The sequence below is a fragment of the Episyrphus balteatus genome, chromosome 3 (genome assembly GCF_945859705.1).
Source record: "Episyrphus balteatus chromosome 3, idEpiBalt1.1, whole genome shotgun sequence".
In the NCBI taxonomy this organism is placed as follows: domain Eukaryota; kingdom Metazoa; phylum Arthropoda; class Insecta; order Diptera; family Syrphidae; genus Episyrphus; species Episyrphus balteatus.
The window spans coordinates 66,490,647-66,506,366 of record NC_079136.1 but is presented as its reverse complement, the minus strand read 5'-3'; the positions used below and the strand labels follow the sequence as shown (position 1 = coordinate 66,506,366).

The window sequence follows — 15,720 nt, the reverse complement described above, 5'->3', positions numbered from 1 at the left end:
GATGGTTTGTCATGCTAACTTTATACGATATGAGGCCAAAAAGAGTTTTTAATTTTTTTTGAAAAAACCAAAAGCGCGGCAATTTTTTTGAGTTTGCAGTTTTTATATTAACCCAATGCGGCAATTAATTGGCCAAAAAAATTTTCAAATTGATCAAGGTTTTCAGAAATAGATGGTTTGTCATGCTAACTTTATACGATATGAGGCCAAAAACAGTTTTTAATTTTTTTTGAAAAAACCAAAAGCGCGGCAATTTTTTTGAGTTTGCAGTTTTTATATTAACCTAATGCGGCAATTAATTGGCCAAAAAAATTTTCAAATTGACCAAGGATTTAAGAAATAGATGGTTTGTCATGCTAACTTTATACGATATGAGGCCAAAAACAGTTTTTAATTTTTTTTGAAAAAACCAAAAGCGCGGCAATTTTTTTGAGTTTGCAGTTTTTATATTAACCCAATGCGGCAATTAATTGGCCAAAAAATTTTCAAATTGACCAAGGATTTAAGAAATAGGTTTGTCATGCTAACTTTATACGATATGAGGCCAAAAAGAGTTTTTAATTTTTTTTGAAAAAACCAAAAGCGCGGCAATTTTTTTGAGTTTGCAGTTTTTATATTAACCCAATGCGGCAATTAATTGGCCAAAAAAAATTAAAAATTGACCAAGGATATAAGAAATACAGGGTGTGTCATGCTAACTTTATATGGAATAGGGTTAACAAAAAATACGTTTTATTTTTTTTTTTGAGAAAACCAAAAGAGATATATTATTTTCGATTTCACGGCATAATTACGGCAATTAAACTTTAAATAATTAGCGAAAAAAAAATTTAAATTGATCAAAAATTAAAATTTGTCATGCTAACTTTATATAAAGTTAGCATGACAAACTTGGTTTACCGATTCTGACCAAACTAAGCGCGCGGCAATTTTTTTGACTTCACGGCATAATCACGGCAATTATGCGGCAATTACTGAGCCAAAAAAAAATTAACTTTTCAAAAGTTGTCATGCTAAGTTTATACGGGTCCAAAAACAATATAGTCTAAGAGTAAGAGACCACAGAAAATTTAGCAAAACAGCAGTTTTATAGTCTTATACGTTCTTATGACGAATTCAAAAGCCTGGCAGCATTAAATTGCAGTACTACTTTACTTTGTTTTCAAATGGTTTAAAACGTGAGTTTTTCAATTTATTGATACAGACCTGGGCTAAAATCTAAACGCGAAGTTGTAGAGAGTTTAATTTTTTTGCTATAGATAGATGAGACTAATTAAAGAATAACTGTATTTAAGAAAAAATTCTTAAAAATTTTGAAACTACGCTATAACGTTTTGTTTGAACGTTGTACACGTGTTGGGGCTATGACAAAATGATGATTTTGGGTAGGGAAAATTTTTTTTTGACAATTCTAAAGGTGCCACTTGAAAGATGAGGGAAAAAAAAATTAGGCATCTCATACGGATTTTATTCCAACACTCTGCGTTTCGAAATATTAATTTTTGAAAAACACCTTGTTTTTTAGGGGTATTTTTGGGTAGTTTTTGATTTTTAGCTTTTTTTTGGGAGCGTTCAAAAAATCTCAAACTTATAGGAAATTTAGGTTTTGGCTTCATGCATACATGTTGGAATCGGAATTGGAATCGTTTAGTGAGTTTTGACTGAATAACGGAAGAAAAATGTTTTAAAAAACACGTTTTTTGACCGTTTTTAGCCGATTTTCATCGTTTTTTATTTTTATCTTTTTTTTCTTTAATAGATACAGGAATAAAGTATATGGAGTAATGATAGACCATGACCACGACTAAATGTGTGCGAAGTTTCAATCTTTTTTGTAGACACAACTTTGAGATAACGGTAAAATAAAATTTTAGAATTCTACAGGTTATAACTTTTGACCAAGAGCAGATAGAAATTATGAGCATCCTGATACAATTACCTTTCATTTGGTATATCACACATAACGGTAGACTTACTACAAGCTACATAATGTTAAATCAAGAAACTTGCGAAAAACCTCAAAACACCAGTGGAGATCTGTTGCCCTCCGAACAGCCACCAGTGTGGGAAGTACCGTAATATCAGTCTGGAAATTAGACGTGGTTGACTTTAAAAAATTCTAACGTCTCTTGTAGGCTTCTTTAAAATGAGATTGATACGTCATATGAAAGGTGAAATAATAAGTTTTCACATGGTATACAATTTTTATAGGTTGTCAAACAAAAAAATTGATTCCATAGCGTGAGAATATAAAAATAAATGTTTTTTTTTGCTTTTTTTAATGAACTTTGATCAAGTTCAAAAAATTCTAGCTCTTTTTGTAGATGTCTCATACACCTGATCGATATATATTATATATTTTGAGCTAAGACAATAAGCTTTCAGATGGTATAAAATTTTGTATAGGTTGTTAGGGAAAAAAATGGAATTTATGAAGTGAGAAGATAAAAATTCATGTTATTTTTGCTTTTGGTGAAAATGATAGTTTTCAATAAATTATTTTTATACTTTTCGCGCAATGTAAACATTTTAAAATGGTTTTATTCTTAAGAAGAAATACTTGGCTTTTAAATAGCATAGTTTTTTTTTTGTAAGCTTTTAAAAAAAAAAATTAATATAATGAGAAAATAAAAAAGGTATTTTTTTTAGCTTTTTCTTGTAAATTATGATTGTTTAAAATAAGTAAATGCTTCAATTGACTCATTTCAAACAAAAGCAAACAACCTGTTTTCTGACGACGTTATCACGTAAAATCATCGTCCATAAACCGGCTTTACAGACAACCACTTTTTCATATGAAATATGTTGTTACTTGAATGAATTGTACAAAAATTAACGTTTAAAGGCTTCAAAGAGATATCAAGGACACTATTTTTTGAGGCGCTCAGCACCAAAACGGCCTAACCCCAAAAATTTAGTTTTGAGAAAAACGAGTTTAAAGAAAATCATTTTTTCAGGGTTTCTTTTTTGTTGGCTTGTAAAAGTTATAAAAAAATATTATTTAATTCTTAGTTTGTAATTTTTTTTAGTTAGGAGTGTTGGCTATACTTTTGGGCTAAGGTCTTATATTTTTTTTATTCCAAAACTACATTTTTTATAAATGATTTATACAATTTTGTCGCCGAAGCCAAAATGGCGTCCACTAGAGTGACAAAAGTTTTTGGCTCTAATTTTAACTTTTAATGGGAATGTATTTTTATATTATACATTGTTTTATTGCGGTTCGATCTGTGTACTCAGTTAGATTTTTTTTTTAAATGTGGGTTAGGCCGTTTTAGTTCTGAGCGCCTCATTATGCAAACCAAATGACAGTAACTTAAACTAACTAACTTTCTTCAGTTTTGACCTGGTCTAGAATAAGCCCACTATTCAACATCTTGATAGTTATAATTAAACATAAGGGAGCAATTTATTAAATTAGATTGGACATGATTCAAAAATGACTCCAAGGTTAAGGTGAAGAAAAGTGCATCAGCACGAAGTAGATCTTTTAATTAACATACACAAAATGTTTATTTTAAATTATTAAGAAAGGTCGTTTCCAAATTGTTTGGTGACTTAGATTAAAATCCATATATAGCTCATAAAAGTTAAATTTTGTTCTTTGAAATTATCAACCTCTGTTTAGTTAAACGTTAAAACACGTTCAAAGAAATGTTGAACAGCCTATTAATTTAAGTTTAAGTATGAGGGTATTGTATATCACAGTTGATGCTTTGAGTTGCACAAGTCTCATCAAAAGTTTGTGATAACGACCAACCAACCAACGACTTTTCCTTAACTTTCACATCATCATTAAAATCTTTCCAGAAAGTTAGGTTCTTTTGTAAGTTCGCGTGTGTAAGATATAGTATAGATATTCGACTTTATCATCTTGAAATGTCAAAGATAATTAAATCTTTTGTAGGTGATGTCCTTAGAGAGACTTTTGCTACCATTATGGGAATTATATACTCGTATTATATTTTTGGCAAAGTTTTTCGATTTTTTTTTTCTTCTTCTTTATCTTTATTTATTTTTGGCATTTAGGAATTTTCTCTCAGATTATTTAGATAGAATTATAAATATCATGATTTTTCTTCTTCAAAGAAATGAATATAAATGTTTGAATGTACTCTCATTTCTCAATTTCATAAATTGGATAAAGTAGTATTTTCCTTAAATAATATTCTTCTTTATTGGAAATAAAGAAAATCCTTAATAACGGAAGTAATTATCAAACTCAAGTACTTTTTATAAAATTCCTATTTTGGTTTAGCATCAATTTTAATAAAGACATAAATATTAATTAAATCTGATGGAGGAATCCAAAAAAAAAAAAATCGATAGTTATTCTTATTGGGTTAACGAGTATATTACTGGAGACTTTCCCAACACTTCTATATCGTTTCAATCTGAAATGGATTTTCTTTTCGTTTTTTTTTTTTCTTCTAAGAAGTATTGGTTGTAATGTACACATACACATATATATATATATTATATATGTTTGTAGTATCAAGGGAAATAAACTAAGATATGTGTGTTACATGAACTCATTTTCCTTTAATAAGAATTAGATGACTCTCATTTTCGATTTCTTTGCGTTACAAAATCAATCCATAAATTATGTAAGAAGAAGGATATTTCTGTGATGTTTATTTTTTTTCGTAGAAGAAACAATCTACCAGAGAAATAAAAATGTTTTCTAAGAAAAATTTCTTCTGTACATGACATTTTTTCTATGATTATCCTTCCAGTTTTTTTTTTTTTTTTTTTGCTGACGAATATAATTCTTAGAAAATAAAAGAAAAAGTACAAGATTATTACAAGGTAGCTCAAATAAGATAAAATAAATAAGAATGTATCAACATTTTTCCTGCTTTAAAAATATTATTAAAAATAATATTAAATTTTGAAAGAATCTTAATTTGAGAGAAGAATTTTCTTTTAAAGCATTCTCCTTTTTTAACATGTTTTTTTTAAGAGGTCCATATAAAATATAAGAAATAAAATGAATGATTGGGTTGCACGAACTTGCTCTTAGAACTCAAAACTTTTTTTTGTATAAATTTGGTAAAAATAAATATGAAAAATAAAATAAATTTCTTCAAATGAAAAAAAAAGTAAAGAATGCAATTCAGATTCTTTTATAAGATTCATTTTTAGAAAAAAAGATTTTCAAAATCGTTAGAGCCGTTTTATAAAAAAACTAATTTTTTCACCTAAATAATTGTTTAGAAAAAATAATTGGTATGTCATTTTTTAGCAACTACTTACCGACACCTAAATCTAAAATTTAAAAAAATCAATGTCATATTTTCTAAAATTTGATTTTTCAAATAAGAAAAATTTCAAAATTAAAAAAAACAAATACAAAAGTTATTTTATTCTAAATTTTGTTTTTGATTTATATTAAGGCAACATAAATGCTTTTGCAGAACAAAAAACAAACAAAAATAAACACATTTTCACGAACTGTTGTTTGTTTATTTCTCTTTGAACAAAATCCTCTATTTGTTTTTTACTCTGCAAAAGCATGTTTTGTTGAATTCAAATTTTAATTTTTCGATCTATGTAACTTAAACTTTGATTTTTCGAAATTTCTGAAGAACTGCATTCAATCGAAAACCGTAAGGATTCGAGATGAACAAGTTACCAGATTCTGAGAGCCCTTAAGTTAGCCTATCAGCATATTTTGTTTGATCCATTGCTTTTGGAACACCCTGTATAGTATTATAACGACAAAAGAATTCTACTTTTTATGGCCACGAGGTTAAACGAAAATGCATACAAAATAATATATTCTTTTTATATATAAGACACATTAATTAGGTTAATAACGTCAATCCTACATTTATTAAGGTGTGAATTAGACTTTACATAAGGTTCTTTGTCTCCATCTTAATCTTTATTCTTATACTGTAAATACATAGAATCTGCTATGTATCTAGGTACACAAAAAAAAAGAAGAAAAGTTCTAAGCAAAAATCCATTAAAACAATGAAATCCAATTATAATCACAAGAAAGTGGGCGGAAATTAACTAATAAAAACATTAGAAATTCTTCAGATTGAAAGCTTTTCACAACACCTGAAAAATTAGATGACATTGTTGAAAACTTTTTAAAATGAAACTGACAAGGCCAATGATGAATAATTAAGCATTGATTTAACAAAAGAAAGTGATGAAAATGAAAAGATGTTGTGTTTAAAGCTAGCTTTTGTTAATGTATGTATTTTGAGGATCTTCATTTAAATTAAAATAATAAATATTTTACATGTTTATTGTTAGTATAATGCCTTCCTACTATTTAATTTGAGTCAGTTGTGTTTAGATACAGATTTATAGGAAACATTATGAACCATCATTTATGTAGTGAATATAGAACATTCTATTATTGGGAAAGAGGAAAAAAAAAACAAATGATTTGCAATTAAAAAAATTAAAAAAAAGTACGTATACGCCGTAGTGTACATATTTTTTATTTTTTATCCTAATTCCTTCATTTTAAACAATTTATCTTTGGTGAAATAATTTGAAAGTAAGATGGCCATTTAAAGACTTGCTGTCAGTTTGTGTTAAATGTGAAGGCTTTTAAATGCTTTATACAATTTAAGTATAGTGATGAGTTAAATTTTTCATCACAAAATTATCATGTAAATGTATTTGAATAAATTTATGAGAACTTCGATGTTTAAGTAACGATAACGACGTTATACCCAAGAACCTTGTAAAATATAAAACCATTTTTATAAGTTCACTTACTCTCAGATCACGTTTTTCTACTTTCTTCCTTTTTTTTTTCTTGACTGATACCTCAAGAATCAAAAATAAGAGACTCTTAATATCTGTCAACTTTTTTTACTTACCTTCAACATGTCCCTATTTCAAATGCATGCCATAACCCCTTTTGATTAAAGTTGATTTATATTGTATCCCTTATAATTTAGTTCTTGTTTATATTTGCAAAATTATTCCAAAAATGTATCAACTTCCATAAATTTTTTTTAAATTTTACTTAAACTTCATGTTTCATGTACAGGGGAATGCCTAAGGTTACATTTTCAAAATGGTTTAGTTTAAAATAAAGGTCAATATTGATTATAATGAGGAAAAATTCCTTACAGAGGTTTCTGGTTCTGGATAGCTATTTGGTTAATAATCAAATTCACATTTCTCAATCAAATGTCAACTTTGGAAATTTTTATACATTTTTGAAAACTGCAATAACACTGCAAGTTTTCAAAAAATAAACCAGTGTCACACCATACAAATTTTTTTCAGGTTGTTGCTCTGAAATAAAAGTAAGAAATTGAGTTTTTATAAAACATGGAACTGTTAATTAATTTGCATCAAAATGGCGTATGAAATAAAAAATGTTTTGATTAGTTAATTATTTCTTATTATAAGGCAATGTTTTAGTGAAAGAATTTAAAAAACAAAATCAAATATGAGTGGAGGAAGCAAAATACTGTTGCAAAGTCGTGATTTTTCGAAATTTCACAAAAACTGCATTAAATCGAAAACCGTAAGGATTTGGATTGAACAAGTTACCAAATTCTGAGATTCGTTTGATCCATTACTTTTGGGACACCCTGTATATGATCAAAAAATCGAATAAGAAAAGGAATATCTTTTATCAAACAACATCGTTAAACAGATCAAATTTGCTATAATGTTGCTGCAACCGCAGCTTGTTTATATTATTAGAATTACTTAAATGTTGGTATTTAATTCAAATTAAAAAAATTGGAATTCAAATCTTCTAACAAATACTGAAGCCTAAAAGAAGGCTACACAATACAACAATTTGATGCAATTTCAGTTTCTGATTTTCCGTGAATGAAAAATTTGTTTTCATTTTCTGAAAAATAAACTGCCCGACTCGAAGTGTACTTAACTGGACCGAGTTTTCGGACTTTAGGTGCGTTTAACGGAAAACTTAGTAATTTCTGAACGTGGCAGTTAAAATTTTCATAAATTAATATATATTTTTAAGAGATGTTTTTATTTAATTCATTACGAATTAGTCTTAAAATTTTTATTTAGGCATCATAACACTAAGTTAAGATTTGCTAAAACATTATAAATCATTCCATTTCTCCACAACTCTTTGAACTCGTCCTGGTTATTTTTCATGCATGCAGTCGGACTCTGAAACTTCGTACTAAAATTTATCAATATTTTCCTGAACCCCAACAAATTTTAATCAGTCATTATTTTTGTAGTTTGTCGAAATTACTCTATTATTTGGAAAAAGAAGTTATTTTCAATACAAAAATAAAACTATTCACTAAAAAGTACGTATACACCGTAGTGAACTATTATTATACTCTCTTATTGCCTACAAAGTTTTTGTTATATTGGATCAGTTACTATCCAATTTTTTATTTCAATAAAAGCAATTCTGATAAATAAGATGTATGTATCTATATAAAGGCAGTAAGTTTCTGTTTTTTATCATAGAATAAAAGTTGAATTTATTTTTATCGATTTATTAGTATTCATTATTTTCAAGGAATTTTGATTGATATAAATACTTACAGATCACGTTTTCCTACTTTAAATTTTAACTACTTTTTATTTCTTCACTGATACCTCAAGAATTATGGTAAAAAAGGCTCTTCTCTGTCAACTTTTTTGCGAGCCTACAACGAGTCCCTACTTCAAATGCATACTATATTCTTTTTGATTAAAGTTGATTTATTTTGTATCCATCTTTTTTCTTGTTTGAATTTGCAAAGAATTTCAATTTTTTTATTTTAATTTTTTCTTATTTCTAATAAAGTTTTAATTTTACTTTATTTTCATACATCCAGTGCAGTAAAAAATACAAAGGAATGTCTAAGGTTACATTCTCAAAATGGTTTAGTTTAGGATAAATGTCAATATATTCACCGAAAAAAAAAATTGATAATAACAGCTATCAAATTAACATTTTTCAGTGACAAAAGTCGTCCAACAATTAAAATATCAATTTTGATATTTTATCATAATCATTTTGACATTTTTTAATTTCAGGTGGGATAGTGAAAATTTCACTTTGACAATTAAAATATCATTTTGACATTTTTTTAAGTTTAAGTGGATAGTGAAAATTTCACTTTGACAATTAAAATATCAATGTTAACTAGATTTTACGTTTTAGTTTATTATAATGGAACCTATTTCTTTCCTTTTCATTTTTATTATTTTTATTATTTTAATAATTTTCTTTCTTTTTTCAAAACATTACTTAAAGGAAATATTCTTTACAAAATAATGGTGATATTATTTTTTCTATTATAGGTGATATAATTGTTTTGTTATTTTCTCCCAAACTATGTGAAGTAAAATCTTAGTGCCGATCAAATTTTCTCAGTAAATCATACATTTTACTTCGAAAAAACACAAAGCGCCTATAAATTAGTACACATTAAGAATTTTTTATTTAATATTTTTCAATAATTTGGAATGAGAAATTGATATGAAAAAATGATAGTAAAATATCAAAAAAAATTTCCAAAATGTGACATTTAAATATCATCCTGATAATAAAAATGTTGTTTTAACATTTTAAATATCATAAAACACATTTTATAGAGCATTTTTGGCTGATATTTAAAAAATGTTAATTTGATATTTAAAAAATGTTAAATTGATATTGGTTTTTTTTTCGGTGTTGATAATAATGAGGAAACATTCTTTAGATAGGTATCGGGTTCGGGATAGGTAGCTGCTTCACAATCAAGTTTATATTTCTCTAGGAATTCTCGTTGCAATAATTTCGAAATACTTGACAATATTTTTTTTATTCTCAATGAAAGGATAAGTTCAATTTTGATACCAAGCATTTTTAATTAAAAAGAGGATATTAAGTTGAATTTTATTTCCCATTAAATTTGAAATGTTCCTGTATCTATAGAACTCTGAAGTTTAGTAAAGACAAGAGACTTAAGATATGTAAGCTTAAAGACTTACAGTTAATAGATTGTAGTCTTTTAACTATAGTTTAATAGGGGAACATTTTTTTCAAAGGATTCTTTTTGAAAACAATAAAAATATTTTATTTTGCATTTAAAGAGATTTATTTAAAATTATACTCTTAAAAATAATTTCATTTGAAAATTATTAAAAATTTAAATTTCTTATTTTATTTCATAGGTAAATCGCCTTTCGAAAAGATCTGCAAAATTTTTGGAATTTTTTTCAAAATCTCAACCCGAATCACCACTGAAATCAAACTTACCAAAACAAAAGAAAGCGCTTTTGAACTGAACAGCCAATCACTGTTCGGTTTTTCGCTTTAAATCAATATTAGCGCAATAGCTACTGCTGGGTGTGGGCGAATCTGCGCCCCGCCACCGGTAAGTTTAATTTTAAAATTATTAAAACAATTTCTATAAAAGTATGCTCTTGCCCTTTCATTCACTTTGTAGTCTATTAACAGAAAACAATTCAGAAACCATCATTTTATGTATAGGTACTTTCCACATCCGGTCCCTGTAACAATTTTTTTGAATGTGAATTGTTTAAACGCTTTGTTAAAACCTTATATCATATAAACTTGTAACCTTGTTAACCTTAAACATGTTGATTTAAACGTATATTGAAAACTTGTATATTGTATTTTGTCGTGTGTATTACAATATACAAACAAACATACATATGAGTACCAATTGAATTAATTTTAATATTATATCTAGACTTGTTTTGTATGTCAGTATTGTTGTAGTTATTTTCCATCCTTGTATTAACAATTAAATCGTTGAATATCATATTTTTTCATGAAAAAATTAATTTAAAGAGAATAAGAAGAAACAATGTGTTTGTCCTCATCTTAAAATATTGAATAGGCTTTGTCAGTGGGTAGAAATTTCATCCACCAATATTTTCAAGAACAATATTCAAAAAGCTACTTAAGAAAAATATACATAATTTTTAAAATAGAGCTGAATTATCCTATGTTGAAATAATAACTGCGTTCCTTTGGAGGCATTTATCTACTGCAACTTTTAGAACTAAGTAGTAGGGAGATAAATGCTCCGAAAGGAACGTGGCTCAAAAAAACCTCGCATTTTTTAAATAGAACGTATAAGTAAAATTTTTGGTTTATTTATGAAATATCTGGCATCTGTGTTCAATTCCCATCTTCCACCATACCTAGAATAAATTTTTTTTCATGGGTAGGAGAAAGGTGCGAACAGTGAGACAATCCATTTTTTCTTTTTCTGAATGCAATAAGCACAATAACGGAAGTTTGGGTCAAAATGTTTATATACCTTTCTGGGTGTTTTAACTTTGTTCGGATTAAATTTAATTTGTCCATTTTCCTACACCGGAAAATATCACACAAAATCAGGAAAAATTTTTTGGAGTGTTATGAAAAGAGTGTATAAAAAAATCAAGTTAATGGACAGAACTTTTTACTTGCTCTATAGGGCAAGTATTGGTTAACGTGTCAAAAAAATTTCGAGGTTTTAATCAAAACTAACATTACGATAATGAAAAAGTTAAAAAAAAAGTCGGTCTGTGCGTCGGTACATAAAGCTGCAGCCTAAGCGGTAGGATTTTCTTGAAAATTTGTACAGATGATTTTTTTTAATTTCCAAAGTTTTGTTTTTTAATATCTCACTTAAAAAGTGTACACCCATACAAATTTTTGATTTATTATGATTTCCTCAAAAACAACTCTAAAGATTTCGATTAAACTTGGTGTACATAATGATCTAAGTTATTTTCATCAAACTGCGTTTTTAGTTTTTCTGAAAAAGTTCGGATAGTGGAAATATGTATGACGTTGCCATTTTTTGCGAAAACTGACACTTTGATTTTTTGAGTATATCTCAATAAAGGATGAACCGATTTTATTCAAACCATTCAAATTAAAAAAAAAATTGGAAAACAATTTAAAAAATGTTTGTTCATGATTTTTTTTTTATTTTTGTCTGATTTCTAACGAAATCTTTAAAATTACATTGGCAAGCTAATATTTATGTATTTATGTAGTTTTCATTATAGGAGCGACCCAGTCGTGTATTTTATTTTACTACATATTACATTTTTTATATGTTCTTCCATAAAAAAATAACAAATACTTTGGATTCCTTGTACTTTTTTTGTAATTTTAAATTTTTCCGAGAAATGACAAAAAGCAAACAGTGGACAGTAGGGCGGAGTGAAACTGCACTTTTTTTTCTTTTTTTTTTCTTCTTCTACATACCAGGTACGGGTGCCATTAGTCATCAAAAAAGAGCATACCAAATCTCAGCCCGATCAAAAAATATCTTGAGGGTTCACAACGCCCTTTAAAATTTACATGCTTGTTGGAAGTAATGTACTGGGAGCAATTTTCAAAAGAGATGGAGCAATGTGCCAAAAAGTTAGAGCGTGTAGGTTCGGTCGAGACAAGAAAAAAATCGTATGGGAGGAGGGTCTATTCCCCTTCGTTTAGAGGGGAGGGGAAATTTAAAAAAGAAATTATTTAATTTGAAACAAAAAAAATATTAAAAATCAACGGTTATTCTTACAATAACGTGCTATACCTTTTTGTAAAGCCAAAAACCCCGTCTTTTACAAAAATGTTTAATATAGCCATTTTCTGGCACAGTGTTTATTTTCGAAATCAAAATTTTGAAAAAAAAAATTTCAAACTAATTTTTTTCAAAATTTTATGTATATAAGTACTACTTAAGTTTTTAAAATTCGATGCTGTTATTTGTTTTTAAAGAAAAACAGAAAACCGCATCAAAAAACATCTAGTCATTTTCGAGAAATTAACAAAAAACCAAAACTATTTTTGTCTAAGAAATTTCTTTATTTTTTGTTTTTACGTGGCTGGATCATGGGGGTTGGGAGTGCTCGCCGCCCATGGATTCTTGCAGTAAGGGCCTTAAGTCAATTAAATTGCAATTTTTTAATGAAAATTGAACAATAAATAATAATGTACATGTTTTTCGAATGAAAAAAACTGAGTAAAACAGTAAAAACTCAAAAAACTCCATAAATTAACCTCTATGGTGTTTTCATTTTTTCCAAGTGACTTGTGAACCCTCTAAAACTTCTTTGATCGATCTGAAACTTTTTTGCCGTTATTTAAGTTCCAAATGGCACCCATCCTGGCTATGTAGAACAAAAAATGAGACAACTTTTTTTTCACTCCACCCTAGTGGACAGTGTTAAAAAAAACAAGTAAAAATCATGTGTGCAATTCACACGTGGTTGAAGTGAAACCTTAAAAATCGTTTAAAAAAAATCGAAAAAATATAATTTTTTTTTATTCCATCACTTTTTTTATATGACAACCATCTGAAAGCTTATTGTTTCAGCTCAAAATATTTATATCGACTATGTCTATACAACATCTACAAAAAGAGCTAGAATTTTTTTAACCCAATAAGTTTTCATAAAAAAAACAAAACAATCAATCTCTTTTCTCTTCTAACGCCATTAAATCCATTTTTTAAAAGACAACCTAGGTATAATAAATTATATATCATTATTATTTCACCTTTTATATGACGCTTCAATCATATTTCTACCATGCCTACAAAAAAAGTAAGAATTTTTTAAAGCCAACCATGTCGAAATTTCAAACTGAGATTACGGTACTTCCTTTACTGCTGGCTGGTCATCGGCAACAAATCTTCACTGGTGTTTTGATTTATTTTTCAAGTTTTTCAATTAAAGATTATATAGCTTGTTGAGCACGTACCGTTATGTGTGATATATTAAATGAAAGGTAATATTATCAGCATGCTTATTAAAGTTAAAAAAATTTGTTATGTGCTCTAGATCAAAAGATATAACGTGTTTAGAAAAACAACATCTTTTCACCGGTATCTCAGAATTTTAAATATGAAATTAATTGAAATTTTGCACAATCATAATTTATTTAATTATCTATTTACTGTATAAATTTCATTCATCTATCGTTTCATCTTGTTTCAAATCACTACGATACTAAAGAAGTTTTCACTTCAAAAAGCAAACAGTGAGACATATGTAGATTAAAAGAAATCAATGAACTGAAAATGATTTTGAAGTGCTTTTTTCTTTTGTTTTTTTTTTCCTGTTTTTGTAACTTTTTTAATAAAATGGGTTAATAAATAAACTACTAGTTACCTTATAATTTGACGTTTTCGTCAATTTGTTTCTGTTTTATTCGTCCGTCTCACTGTTCGCATCCCTTGCAAAAAGTGAGATGTTTTGAGTTTTTCTACATTTTAGTTCAATGTGATGCTCTTATTCATAACTTTTTCTGCAATAATAAGATTAAAATATATCTTAAAATTACTTCAAAGTTTGGTTGAGATAAATTAGAAACTTTCTGAATGAAAAAAAAGTGTCTCACTGACTGCACCTTTCCCCTACTAACTGTTGTGAAGAATATACCTCAAAGGGTTTAACTGTAAAAGTGCATCCCTGTTTAGCCGTTCGGGTTTAAATTTTAGGTCCCTTCCATTCATAACTTTAATAACACGAACACAAGAATGGTTCAGAGTTGTAGGCCTTGCTCCTTCATGGCAGCTAGAAGCTTGTTGGATAGAAAATTATTCGTCGAAACTTAAGTTCACTAAAAAACTTTAACCTTAAATCAAAGAAATTTGTAAAGATAAGAAAATTGACCAAAATTAGTCCCTTTTGACTTAAAACATCCTAGTGCCGAATCGTTTTATGTTTTTTAATCTGAAAACTTTCAGAAGAGATGTAAAAACTGTCATCAAAAAATGTAATTTATTTCTGTGACATGAACTTGAACATTGACTATATAAAAGGTAGATTTAGATAAATTGTAGTTTTCATAGCATTGAATTTTGCAAGTCATAAAAAAGAAAACCCTTTGGATTTTGATTAAACTTAAGGATTAAAATATAGGCTTCTGAAATAGAATACGTTAGATATCCTTGTGCAGGTAAGAATACATGCCATCTCGCTCAACATTTTTGTCACCTTTAACCTTAATTGCAAAATCAAGTTTGTCTTTTTCTAATGATAACCAAGTTAAGTCACGTACATACATCATTTTCCACTCTTCCATGTCAATGCTTTTTCAAGTCGACCCTTACAAAACCGATATATTTTCTATACAATATTCTACATTGAGTACTAACATCCTTGAAATTGCAAAGGTTATATCGTGCATTTTGTTGAACCTTTTCAAAAAGGTTAAGCTATTTTTAAATTAGTATTTAATTCATCAAAATATTCTATAGAAGTTGTCCAACAATGGAGAAGAATAACAATGGCCAAGAACAGAAATTGCAAAAAATAAAGGACACACATACAAAAAAAAAGGGTTTTAACCCTTTGGTCCCTAAACGAATAATGCCCTTTGGTGGAAATATATCCCAAATTAAACTAAAAATGAACCAAAATATGGATTTATTTATGGTCTTCTCAAATATTTAACCAAATCAATAATTTAAATTGTTTGCACACATCCATCATCTACAGCAGCAGCTGACAGATGTGCGGTTGTTGTGGAAGAAAAAAATCAAAATATATTATGTTTGTATGTATTTAAACATTGAATCAGAAATGACCTAGCCACTAGCCTCAAATTTAATTAAACTTGTTGATATCTCTGGGGGTTTTATAAAAATAAACATTTCATTGTCCGAACAATTCAACTACAATGAATAGAATTCGTAACAAGAAGGTTATGGACAAAAGATTTAACTTTAGACAAGTAGAGACTTGAGACATTAAGGTTACAAATATTTTCAAATAAGCTTAAAAACTTTTAAATCCTCAGTTACA

The 15,720-nt window shown here is 27.7% G+C and overlaps 1 protein-coding gene across 1 annotated transcript in view; it reads left to right on the top strand.

Annotated features, from left to right (window-relative positions):
- Window positions 1-15,720, top strand: part of LOC129916922 (synapsin) — a 104,323-nt gene that overhangs the window by 17,327 nt on the left and 71,276 nt on the right. Inside the window, exon 2 of the mRNA XM_055997134.1 lies at window positions 10,123-10,325. The gene's annotated coding sequence lies outside the window, so the exon portion shown is untranslated. The remainder of the gene's footprint in view (window positions 1-10,122; window positions 10,326-15,720) is intronic.